Source organism: Stenella coeruleoalba, assembly GCF_951394435.1.
Source record: "Stenella coeruleoalba genome assembly, chromosome: 3".
NCBI classification, from domain to species: domain Eukaryota; kingdom Metazoa; phylum Chordata; class Mammalia; order Artiodactyla; family Delphinidae; genus Stenella; species Stenella coeruleoalba.
Window position 1 is genome coordinate 153,115,254 of NC_137148.1, and position 14,029 is coordinate 153,129,282.

Below are 14,029 nucleotides of genomic sequence, written 5' to 3' on the forward strand. Positions count from 1 at the left end.
GTGGAACATTCTCCAGGATAGATCATATCTTGGGTCACAAATCAAGCCTTGGTAAATTTAAGAAAATTGAAATTGTATCAAGTATCTTTTCCAACCACAACGCTATGAGACTCGATATCAATTACAGGAAACGATCTGTAAAAAAATACAAACACATGGAGGCTAAACAATACACTACTTAATAACGAAGTGATCACTGAAGAAATCAAAGAGGAAATCAAAAAATACCTAGAAACAAATGACAATGGAGACACGATGACTCAAAATCTATGGGATGCAGCAAAAGCAGTTCTAAGAGGGAAGTTTATAGCAATACAATCCTACCTTAAGAAACAGGAAACATCTCGAATAAACAACCTAACCTTGCACCTAAAGCAATTAGAGAAAGAAGAACAAAAAACCCCCAAAGTTAGCAGAAGGAAAGAAATCATAAAAATCAGATCAGAAATAAATGAAAAAGAAATGAAGGAAACGATAGCAAAGATCAATAAAACTAAAAGCCGGTTCTTTGAAAGGATAAACAAAATTGATAAGTCATTAGCAGACTCACCAAGAAAAAAAGGGAGAAGACTCAAATCAATAGAATTAGAAATGAAAAAGGAGAAGTAACAACTGACACTGCAGAAATACAAAAGATCATGAGAGATTACTACAAGCAACTCTATGCCAATAAAATGGACAACCTGGAAGAAATGGACAAATTCTTAGAAAGGCACAACCTGCCAAGACTGAATCAGGAAGAAATAGAAAATATGAACAGACCAATCACAAGCACTGAAATTGAAACTGTGATTAAAAATCTTCCAACAAGCAAAACCCCAGGACCAGATGGCTTCACAGGCGAATTCTATCAAACATTTAGAGAAGAGCTATCACCTATCCTTCTCAGACTCTTCCAAAATATAGCAGAGGGAGGAACACTCCCCAACTCATTCTACGAGGCCACCATCACCCTGATACCAAAACCAGACAAGGATGTCACAAAGAAAGAAAACTACAGGCCAATATCACTGATGAACATAGATGCAAAGATCCTCAACAAAATACTAGCAGACAGAATCCAACAGCACATTAAACAGATCATACACCATGATCAAGTGGGGTTTATCCCAGGTATGCAAGGATTCTTCAATATATGCAAATCAATCAACGTGATACACCATATTAACAAATTGAAGGAGAAAAACCATATGATCATCTCAATAGATGTAGAGAAAGCTTTTGACAAAATTCAACACCCATTTATGATAAAAACCCTGCAGAAAGTAGGCATAGAGGGAACTTTCCTCAACATAATAAAGGCCATATATGACAAACCCACAGCCAACATCGTCCTCAATGGTGAAAAACTGAAAGCATTTCCACTAAGATCAGGAACAAGACAAGGTTGCCCACTCTCACCACTCTTATTCAACATAGTTTTGGAAGTTTTAGCCACAGCAATCAGAGAAGAAAAGGAAATAAAAGGAATCCAAATCGGAAAAGAAGAAGTAAAGCTGTCACTGTTTGCAGATGACATGATCCTATACATAGAGAACCCTAAAGATGCTACCAGAAAACTACTAGAGCTAATCAATGAATTTGGTAAAGTGACAGGATACAAAATTAATGCACAGAAATCTCTGGCATTCCTATATACTAATGATGAAAAATCTGAAAGTGAAATCAAGAAAACACTCCCATTTAGCATTGCAACAAAAAGAATAAAATATCTAGGAATAAACCTACCTAAGGAGACAAAAGACCTGTATGCAGAAAATTATAAGACACTGATGAAAGAAATTAAAGATGATACAAATAGATGGAGAGATATACCATGTTCTTGGATTGGAAGAATCAACATTGTGAAAATGACTCTACTACCCAAAGCAATCTATAGATTCAATGCAATCCCTATCAAACTACCACTGGCATTTTTCACAGAACTAGAACAAAAAATTTTGCAATTTGTATGGAAACACAAAAGACCCCGAATAGCCAAAGCAATCTTGAGAACGAAAGAAGGAACTGGAGGAATCAGGCTCCCTGACTTCAGACTATACTACAAAGCTACAGTTATCAAGACGGTATGGTACTGGCACAAAAACAGAAAGATACATCAATGGAACAGGATAGAAAGCCCAGAGAGAAACCCATGCACATATGGACACCTTATCTTTGATAAAGGTGGCAGTAATGTACAGTGGAGAAAGGACAGCCTCTTCAATGAGTGGTGCTGGGAAAACTGGACAGGTACATGTAAAAGAATGAAATTAGAACACTCCCTAACACCATACACAAAAATAAGCTCAAAATGGATTAAAGACCTAAATATAAGGCCTGAAACTATCAAACTATTAGAGGAAAACATAGGCAGAACACTCTATGACATAAATCACAGCAAAATTCTTTCTGACCCACCCCCTAGAGTAATGGAAATAAAAACAAAAATAAACAAATGGGACCTAATGAAACTTCAAAGCTTTTGCACAGCAAAGGAAACCATAAACAAGACCAAAAGACACCCCTCAGAATGGGAGAAAATATTTGCAAATGAAGCAACCGACAAAGGATTAATCTCCAAAATTTACAAGCAGCTCATGCAGCTCAACAACAAAAAAACAAACAACCCAATCCAAAAATGGGCAGAAGACCTAAATAGACATTTCTCCAAAGAAGATATACAGACTGCTAACAAACACATGAAAGAATGCTCAACATCATTAATCATTAGAGAAATGCAAATCAAAACTACAATGAGATATCATCTCACACCAGTCAGAATGGCCATCATCAAAAAATCTAGAAACAATAAATGCTGGAGAGGGTGTGGAGAAAAGGGAACCCTCTTGCACTGCTGGTGGGAATGTGAATTGGTTCAGCCACTATGGAGAACAGTATGGAGGTTCCTTAAAAAACTACAAATAGAACTACCATATGACCCAGCAATCCCACTACTGGGCATATACCCTGAGAAAACCGAAATTCAAAAAGAGTCATGTACCAAAATGTTCATTGCAGCTTTATTTACAATAGCCCGGAGACGGAAACAACCTAAGTGCCCATCATCGGATGAATGGATAAAGAAGATGTGGCACATATATACAATGGAATATTACTCAGCCATAAAAAGAAACGAAATTGAGCTATTTGTAATGAGGTGGATAGACCCAGAGTCTGTCATACAGAGTGAAGTAAGTCAGAAAGAAAAAGACAAATACCGTATGCTAACACATATATATGGAATTTAAGAAAAAAAAAATGTCATGAAGAACCTAGGGGTAAGGCAGGAATAAAGACGCAGACCTCCTAGAGAACGGACTTGAGGTTATGGGGAGGGGGAAGGGTGAGCTGTGACGGGGCGAGAGAGAGTCATGGACATATACACACTAACAAACGTAGTAAGGTAGATAGCTAGTGGGAAGCAGCCGCATGGCACAGGGATATTGGCTCGGTGCTTTGTGACAGCCTGGAGGGGTGGGATAGGGAGGGTGGGAGGGAGGGAGACGCAAGAGGGAAGAGATATGGGATAATATGTATGTGTATAACTGATTCACTTTGTTATAAAGCAGAAACTAACACACCATTGTAAAGCAATTGTACCCCAATGAAGATGTTAAAAAAAAAATGGATTAAAGACCTAAATGTAAGACCAGACGCTATAAAACTCTTAGAATAAAACATAGGCAGAATACTCTATGACATAAATCACAGCAAGATCCTTTGTGACCCACCTCCTAGAGAAATGGAAATAAAAACAAAAATAAACAAATGGGACCTAATGAAACTTCAAAGCTTTTGCACAGCAAAGGAAACCATAAACAAGATGAAAAGACAATCCTGAGAATGGGAGAAAATATTTGCAAATGAAGAAACTGACAAAGGATTAATCTCAAAATATACAAGCAGCTCATGCAACTCAACATCAAGAAAACAAACAAGCCAATCCCAAAATGGGCAGAAGCCCTAAACAGACATTTCTCCAAAGAAAATATACAGATTGACAACAAACCCATGAAAGGATGTTCAACATCACTAATCATTAGAGAAGTGCAAATCAAAAGTGCAATGAGGTATCACCTCACACCGGTCAGAATGGCCATCATCAAAAAAATCTACAAACAATAAATGCTGGAGAGGGTGTGGAGAAAAGGGAACACTCTTGTACTGTTGCTGGGAATGTAAATTGATACAGTCACTATGGAGAACCGTATGTCGGGTCCTTAAAAAACTAAAAATAGGACTACCATATGACCCAGCAATCCCACTGCTGGGCATATACCCTGAAAAATCATCATTCAAAAAGAGACATGTACCAGAATGTTCTTTGAAGCTCTATTTACAATAGCCAGGACATGGAAGCATCCTAAGTGTCCAGCGACAGATGAATGGATAATGAAGGTGTGGCACATATATACAATGGAATATTACTCAGCTGTAAAAAGAAACGAAATTGAGTTATTCATAGTGAGGTGGATTGACCTAGAGTCTGTCATACAAAGTGAAGTAAGTCAGAAAGAGAAAAACAAATCCCATATGCTAACACATATATATGGAATCTGAAAAAGAAAGAAAGAAAAAATGGTTCTGAAGAACCTAGGGGCAGGACAGGAATAAATACGCAGACATAGAGAATGGACTTGAGGACATTGGAAGGGGGAAGGGTAAGCTGGGACAAAGAGAGAGTGGCATGGACATATATACACTACCAAATGTAAAATAGACAGCTAGTGGGAAGTAGCCACATAGCACAGGGAGATCAGCTCAGTGCTTTGTGACCACCTGGAGGGGTGGGATAGGGAGGGTGGGAGGGAGATGCAAGAGGGAGGAGATGTGGGGTGGGAATATATGTATATGTATAGCTGATTCACTTTGTTATAAAGTAGAAACTAACACACCATTGTAAAGCAATTATACTCCAATAAAGATATTTTAAAATAATAATAAATAAATAAAATGTGAATGACTGTTTTACATGTGGTTCATCACGAAATCATAAAAGTGCAATTCTCCATTGTATATGTTTAAGAATATATTCATGATGCTGACTAAGGTCCTCATATGACTGTGGCTTTGGTCTTGAAACATGTAGAAATTTTTTCTTGAATTTCTATCAAACACAACTACCCAGCTGCCATTAACAAGTGATGTGCAAAGTCAGACAGGGTCAACGCTTGTAGGATTTGGGAAAATTTTCTCCATTCTGTGAAGTGTTGAAGTCATTTATTGAACACCCACTAAGTGTAAAACAGGGCAGGATACTAAAATACTGAAAAAATGGACAGCATATACTTTAAGTCTTCAAAGAGGTGATACTGACATTAAAATACGTGAAAATAACCAACAAAATGAAGAGTGCTATACTATCATTTTAGATAACAAATATGTGAGTTAAAATACATTTCTATGTGATCAAATATAAGCTGTCAATTATTAAGGATTGACAACTATATTTGTATTGAGGAGAACTGTATTGAAGCAGCCTATGAACTTATTAATGGTTTATTGATTGATTGACTTATAGATCTTGGAAAGCAAAAATTTTCTTAAGGTCAAGTTGTAAAGGTAGGAAAGTAACGACCATGTAGGATTTAAGATTGTGAAGAAGTTGAAAGACTTCCTAGGCAGATGAAATAGGGATATATTGGGATATAAGGAAAAGAACTTGTACTCCAGATGAGCGAATGCAGTTGGGTGAATGGATATTTGCTGTATGAAAGAAGTGGGGAGAACTACTGGAACTGGATTTTGGTGGATTAGAGTATGAGTATCTTGAATGCCAAGCTAGGGGATTGAGATTCCATCTGGCAGGCTGTTTTTGAAGGATGGCATGCTCAGGAAGCCAGGGCTGAGTAGTTCATTGCTAGTCATAGTCAGGGACTCAATCATTCAGCCTGGTTGTCTAATTTTTCTACTGCAGGAAATTCATCTGAAGAAAGGTTGGGTGGAAGACTGTGACGGGCTGAAGACCACTTATCCTTACCCTTACTACTAAAATTACTAAAATGCTAAACCTTTAATGGAACAGCCTTCTGGCTTGACTAGGAACACTACTTCACAAAGAAAGGATGAAACCAAAAGGTTTATCCAACTCAGACCTAGAAGTGGGGAGAATGGTGGGAAGGCTGCAAATAGTCAATCATTTAATACTGAATGGAGAACTAAGGACTCTAGAACTAACCTTTGGAGAAAAGTAAGAACAGAAAAGATAAGATTTGGAACACTCATTATTATTCCTGTTTTCATATAACAGGGTTTCTTGTCATCCAACTATTCGTTATCTACATCTTAATGTTAAGGTGTCTATAGATTCCAGCCCTTCTAAGTCAGCAAACTGCTCATCCTCTTTCAGAAAATTACTCACTGATGGATTCATAACATAAACATAATACCGTATAATAGAAATAAAATTCAAATCAACTTTAAAGTGAGATTCTGAATTTTAAAGATATAATATCATGAAGCCATTGTAAATAATACCAGAGATCTGCTGGGTTAAACATACAAAGCCATTGATAAATGAGGATGTGCAGTTAACAATTTAAAGAAGAGATACAATAGAAGTAAAAGAAAAAACAATTGAGTATCAAATAATTAAGAGAAGGCCTTGGAAAACTGTTGAATTTTTACCAGAATTAGCCTGTTTGAGCTGCTAACATTGAACATGCAGTGAAGGACAGTTTACTGTCCCATAAACCAGTTTTGCTGAAATAATCACTCGAAACAGAATGTAATTCTTTTTTTTAATTGTAGCACTTGTGCTTAATTAAAATTTAACCTAAATTTTACTGGCTATAAGAGAAAATATACTGGATTCGTTTATATAATAACATATTTTGACATAAATTTCAAATGAAAATTATTTTCAAATGTATTTTCAATTACTCTTCAGTCACTATTTACAGATGATTTGAAGTATATGGATTTTTTTTTTCATGTACAAATCATCCTTGAAAAATAAGGATTGTTTTACTTGAGTAGGACTTATCTTAATCCAGAGATCAGATCTAGGTCCAATAGACAAAATTTTAAAACTTAAAATTTTCTAAGAGTAAAAGGCACTTAAAAAGTTAAAACCTCCTAACAGACCAGCATTCCGACTATAGAATCAGCTGATTTATGGGTAGTGAGCATTTTGTTATCAAAATACTCATCCACAGCTGAGTGAGCCTATAGCAGGGATACATGGTAGATTTCTGTACCAGAAATTGGATGAGCTTGTGTGTGGATCTCCTTCCAAATGCTAAGATTTCAAGGGCTTAACTGAGACCAGAACAGCATTTTCCAAAGTTGCTAGAAACAAAGGGTCCTTTAAAATGTTCCACTGACAAAGGGTTGTAGAGCCAAATAAAGTTTAAAAACACTTCAGACCAAACTCTACTTAACAGTGAAAATCACAGAGCACATTATAGCTCATTCCACATCTCAAAAGTCCTCCAGTCACGAAACATGTTTAAATTTCCTGAACCCAGGATTGCTCAAGTTTATTTTACTACAAAATCCTTTCTCTTACTTTTTTTCTTTTTTGTTGACTTCACATTCACTAATGTCCCATGGGAGCATAGGTGGGATTCAAAATATTTAACAAACTTCAAGTGAAGGCACTAAACAATCAGAAGGCTGTCTGACTAATTAGAATGACAGTAAAACTAGTGTTCTTTGGATCACTATTTAGAGGAAAAATCTGGTTTAAAACTGAGATCTTAATTGATAATCTAATGCCATCAATCTGCAAAGTTGCCTTAATTAGTAGGGTTTTTTTCTTCTTTTTTTTGGTTACAGTTGCTGGACTTAAAATGTAGCTGATATAATGTAAATCATTTCAAAAAGGTCAAATGTTCTCTAGCATCAAATCCATTTCACTAAGTCTAAAATAATCTCTTTCAAGAGACGCAATATTTTTTTAACCCTGGAAGGTTCGGTTCTAACCTTAAAGTAACTTAAAGACAGTTTTCAAAACTAAACTAAAAATTGAAAAAATAAATAATAAGTAGAAAAGGGCAAGAGCTAAAGTAAGAGACATTTTCACTGGCCATTCAAAAAATTCTCTTCTTAAATCTGATTTTTAAAAATTAATAGAAAAGACTGGCAATTAACTTATTTTCCCTGGTGACTACTGCCTGTTTGGGGTGATACAAACATTTACCTAGATAACTGTGCTTTAGGAGTAATAAGAATTATATGTTTGGTCTCTGTCCCAGTTTCTGCCAGAGTTTTTAAAACCCTTGGGATTTCCTAAGTGATGAGATGATAATGATGTCTTTTGTTATGTTAACAAGGTGATCTTTGGAAAGCACCTAAGGATGGGAGCAGGCAGCCTGTGGAGCCAACCTTGTGATTAGACGTTGGAACTTTCAGTCCCACCCCCTTGCCCTCAGGGCAGGGAAGAGCCACTCAAGATTGAGCTCAATCCCCCATGGCCAATGAGTTATTCAGTCACGCCTGTGTACTGAAGCCTCCATAAACCCCCAAGGACAGGGTTCAGGGAGCTTCCCAGTTGGTGAGCACATGGAGATTTGGGGAGAGTGGGCTCCATGCTTTCTCTCCATACCTCGTCCTATACATGTTTTCTATCTGGCTGTTGCTGAGTTTTATCATTTTATAATACACCGGTTAATCTAGTTAATAGAATATTTCTGTGAGTTCTATGAGTCACTTGGGCAAATTAATTGAAGCTAAGAAGGGGGTCGTTGGAACCTCTGACCTGTAGTACAAGGGTCAGAAGCACAGGTGACAACATATACTTGGTGACTGGCACCTGAAGTGTGTGTGTGCATTCCTGCTGGACTGAGCCCTTAACATGTGAGATCTGATGCTATCTACAGGTAGATAGTGCCAGAATTGAGTTGAATTATAGGACACCCAGCCGTTTGAGCACTGCTACGCTCTCTCATTGGAAATGGGGTGCTCAGGACCACTTAATGCTTTCCAGGCTCTGGCTTCTGTGAATTCATGACAACAGTAACCTCTGAAACATACACATGTACCTTTGCCACAAAAAACTTCTGATAGACACATAAGAAATTAATAAAAGTTGCTAAGAAAGGGGGTAAGGGACCTAACGTTGGTTGGATGAGGGGCAAAAATATTCCAGAAGGAATTACTACTACTATTTATCTTTTGATAGTATGTGATTTTTAAATATGTGATCTCATTAGATTTTCCAAATACAAATAAACAAGATAATTATCATTTTTTTTAAAAAAAGGCTGAAGAAAATGTAGTTTTATATACTTCAGAAAAAAGAAAATTGAGGGAGGATTTGATTATAGCGTTCAGTAGGCCAAGAAATGTGAAGAAAGAAAGAATTACTATAAAGGGGCCAGAAAAATGATTTAGGAGACAAGACTTTAGGAGACACTTTCTGATAAGCAGAGCAGTAACTCTTGCCCATTTCCTTTGTTTTTGGCCACGAATGGTTAAAGGCTCCTGTGAGACGCTACAAGGGGACTAGTGTCCACATCAAGTGGATAGCTTAGATCCTGATACCAACTACTGGAAATTATCCAGGGCCCAGGAAAGAAGTACTGGTAAGCTGCAGTTGCCAGCACGGTGCTTGGTAGATGTAAATATTTGTGGGTCTGCTAAATTAACGGTAAGACTATAATTCATAATATCTTGCACACGAACTAGATTGGTAAGTTTTCAGTGGATGACTTTATTACCATTCAGAACTCAGTTAGATGGAACAGTACTCCTCAATGATTGAGAAATCAATCTTCCTCAATCTTCATGTATCACCATCTGCAAACATTGCTCTCTGCCACAGATTACCTGCCTTCAGCTATGGATGAGATAGTGAGATGCATTTCATTCTCCTCTTCCTGGACACACAGAACAATGACCTTTCCTAACCTCCCTTGGAGCCAGGCAGAGGTCAAGTTTTTGCATTCTTGTTGAAAGGGTATGGGTCTACCACTTTCAGGCCTGGCCAGGAGATATTATGCATGATTGCCCATGTTCCCTTCTGCTGTAGTTTAGGTAGTCATGCATTTAAGACAACACCTCAAGGTGGAGGGGGCATGGGTTCCTGATTCACTACTTGAAAATAATCTGCTAAGAATGAACCACCTAATTCACACTGGTCTCTGACAAGAGAAATAAACATTTATTAAGTTAAGACACTTGGCTTTCAGGAGTGTTTGTTAGACTACCTAGCATCAATTACCTTGAGTAATTCATTGCTAAACTGGTACACTGGTAATAACCACGGACTAGTGATGAGTCTACTTAATTCCAATCCTCTCCATTTCTCATTGCTGATTTACTCTATACTCACCAGAAATTATTTTTCATAGGACTTCCTGATGACCATGTCAGTCTAGAATTTTCCATAGTACCTCTATGTCTATCTCTTCCTCCAATTCAACTTCCCAGTAGGGGACCTGGCATTACCCCTCTGTGTAGATACAACCATGGAGGATCAGGTCCTAACGAGATCGTATCTAGAAGGGCCCTGTTCTGCAAGGTTTATGGTTTATTTTGCTATACCTTGGATTCATATGTTGGTTTAAAATTAAAAGTGACATGATTTTTGAAGGTTGAAGCTGAATGGCTGAACCAAATTTCTATAATCAAGGTAACATATATTTTCCCCAAGTCTGTACTAGGTCATTTCTTAAAAATTATTTTTTCTATCCTATGAATCTATATGTTTACATAAGCATTAGCTATTATTCCCAACGTCTATGTTATGGACGGAAAATAGGATTCTTCTCGTGTCCCAACTCAAATCAAACAGTAAAGCACTGTTTACATTATACAAGGTTTACATTGCACAGGACTGTTTATATTCTACAAGGATCCTGAGGTCACGTCTAGACCCAATGGGAAAAAATGTCATAATAGATTAGTAAGGACTGTAATGAAGATGGAAGGGGAAAGTGGTGGCATATGTGCTAGGCATTTATTTCCCCAACTGAGGTCATTTCCTTGTCATGTATCACAATGCTACTGTAGTTGCTCATGTGCTGCAATCCACTGCCCACCCATCCACCCATCTAACATTTTTGAGGACTTAACCTGTGCCAAGGACTCTACTCTCTGCCTGAAATGCTAGTGAAAAATACAACCCAGGTGTTTCCTGAAAGAGCACATAAAGGAAGACTGATCTCTGAATAGTAAGTGACACAAGATAATGGCTGAATGGGTGGTTTCTTTTATCGTGCACTTGCAGGATAGAAAGCAGAGAGAAAAATAGCTCCAAAGAGTTGAACAGTTATATTATCATTGATTTTCGAGTGACCACCAATTAAAGGGCATGCTTCGCAGCTAGAAATGAGGACCTCATTAGATGACTACAAGAGCCAGACACTTTCAAAACTTTCCCCTAAACTCGCAGTTCCATTTTCATTTCATGAAGAGACAGCTTGGGAAGTCAGAGGTCACGCTCTTGTATGTCCACAACAGGGATGATTTAAGGCACCGGTAAGCTCCTGCTGAGCTGCCACCTAAGGTCATACGACTGTGAATCATGGCGGGATATAATGACTTGGGCAACATTCTTTCCTGCAAATACATACAAGATGGATGGTGAATAGTATTGAAGTATAATATATGGTGCCGATTATGAATTTAAATTCCCTCAGAAATGGAGGAGAAACAATTGGCAAAGGGCATTCTTGACTTCGTTGAGCAGCAATGCCTCTCTGACTCCTGAGACACTCATTTTCAGCAGTCAGGCCACAAGATGTGTCTTCAATTTCTGCAAAATCTAGTTCTAGCTAGATTTGGGAACTCATGGGAATACGATCTTAATGGATGTCTCATGTTTCTCATGCAGTGTGGCTGTGGAAGTTTATGGGATGGAGTCAACAAAAAAGACAGGTCCTTTTTTACAGCATTCTTTATATCTGTTCAATCTTGTCACTACCATCGTGTCCTACTAAAAGGACGTTTCAGGGACTGTGTGAGGCCTGGTACAGTGTGTTTTTATAGTCAGAGTGGGTCAGCGCATGGAGAATCACATGAGAGAAAACAAGAGGATGAGGTGCTATTCCTGGCTCCGGCTCCACCTCAGAGAATGACCTTGGCAGAAGCACTTAACCTCACTTTGAATCTTTGAACCTCAGTTTTCTCATCTGTGAAATAAGGAAAGAACATCTGCCCCTTTGCTCCCTCTCAGGAATCTTGGAGGATTAAACAGATCAGGGCTATAACCTGAACTACGGTGAACCCATGAGGAAAAATGTTAGACATCACTTAACTATATAATATTCTTTTTAATCATTACTAATTTCCAAAGGTGAAGAAAACCTTGTTAAAAAAAATATGTAAGCTGATTGTTTTTCTGGAAACAAAATAAAGGCTCAACTAGCAACCCTGCATTAAAAAAGAGAACCTGAAATGCACATTCCAAATCTACTTCGAGACAGAAAGACCCCCAAATTCCTTCCAGTTTCCTAAGATTTTTCCACTATAATTTTTTTTCGTTATTGTCTTCTTCATAAAACGTTAGTTATATTTTGGGGGTTTGCTATTGCACAGTTTAGCGTATATAAGGAAATCGTCTTTCCAATTCACTAATAAAAAAGGGAGTACAGGAGAGAAGAAGGAAGAGAGGGAAGGAGGAAGGAATAAACAGAGAACAAACCCACGTGGCTAAAAGAAACTGACCTGAGAAGACAAAACAATTCATAATTTAAAATACTATATAATACAAATGAAGTTAAAGATGTGTTTGCCCAGAAGAGGACTGACTTGAAGTAAACTGATATGATTTTCTGGATAACACCCTGTATTTCCCTGCTTTAGTGAAACAGTCAGTCATAGAAGAGTTCTATCTACAGGGAAATTATGAAAGAAATAATCTTCATTTCTCCATGATTCTTTAAAACCAAATTGGACTTTATTCCTTCTTATTTCTCTCTCAAACTCCACTCCTCAACATAGAAAATAGCATTCTGGAATGACTTAGAATTAGAGATCAGTCAATATTTCATGATTTTTAAGGTTCTTCATTAGGAACAATGTGAATTTGGGCCCAATAATTCTAATCCTAGCTTTTTCTTTAGTTCTATAGTTCTATTAGGCCATGTTGTTAGAACACTGTTTACACTTATTGCCAATAGTCTCTGGATTGGAGGTCAAACTGTTACTTACCTTCTTCAGCATACCCTTCAATGATTAAATGCCCCCAAGGACTTTGAAGAATCATTTTCATCTTGTAAATATTTTTTGTTTTTTTTTTTTGGTTTTTTTTTTTTTGCGGTACGCGGGCCTCTCACTGCCCTGGCCTCGGCTCTGGACGCGCAGGCTTAGCAGCCATGGCCCACGCGCCCAGCTGCTCCGCGGCACGTGGGATCCTCCCGGACCGGGACACAAACCCGCGTCCCGTGCATCGGCAGGCGGACTCCCAACCACTGCGCCACCAGGGAAGCCCCATCTTGTAAATATTTTTTAATTGACATCTTAACTTTATAGTTGCTTCCCCTGTGAGGGAAAGAGACTAGGGTGATGGAGGCTTTTTGCTTCTTACTTTGTATTTTTTCAAGTACTTATTACTTTTTAAATTAAAATCAAGGAACCAGCACAAGAATGCTAGTAAGGTATAAGTGAGATGTAATGCTTGGTGTGCATAAGGGTTCAATAGTCCACTGTGAGAGTGCAGCCTGTTGAACAACCTCAGTGATAAGTGGGAACCACTTGTCCAAGACTATTTTATTTAAGATGCAATACTCATTTCTATCCCCTTCAATACATTTTAAGTACCCCAAGCTAGAATAATGGGGCTAGAGGTGCAAGAAGAATATTATACCAAACAGGGGCAATATAAAAAAACATTACAATCAAATTTTCCTTATTAAAAATATAAGTCAAAAACCTAAATACACTATTATTCCACAGAGTTTTAAGGTATATTAAAAACACTGTGATAGGATGTTTCAAAAATTATGGTACAATCCCCTTTGACACCCTCATTCCTGAGTCACCACTTCAGCAGGACTGGGCTTTGGCATACTCAACCCACATGATGAGACAATAGCAAAAGAGCTTGATGGCTCAGTTGCCGAGGACTAGCCCACTAGGTTCTGAAGACAAGTGGACCAGG

The 14,029-nt window shown here is 37.8% G+C and overlaps 1 protein-coding gene across 28 annotated transcripts in view; it reads right to left on the bottom strand.

The window, feature by feature from the left end:
• LOC307183366 (metabotropic glutamate receptor 7-like) overlaps positions 1 to 14,029 on the bottom strand; it is a 198,368-nt gene that overhangs the window by 135,633 nt on the left and 48,706 nt on the right. For 2 of the 28 annotated variants that reach the window (XM_079915762.1, XM_079915757.1), the window contains one exon: positions 2,771 to 11,487. The exons of 25 other annotated variants lie outside the window; for them this stretch is intronic. The gene's annotated coding sequence lies outside the window, so the exon portion shown is untranslated. Of the gene's footprint in view, positions 1 to 2,763; positions 11,488 to 14,029 lie in introns of those variants that run through there. One more of the 28 variants, XM_079915764.1, reaches the window with a different exon arrangement.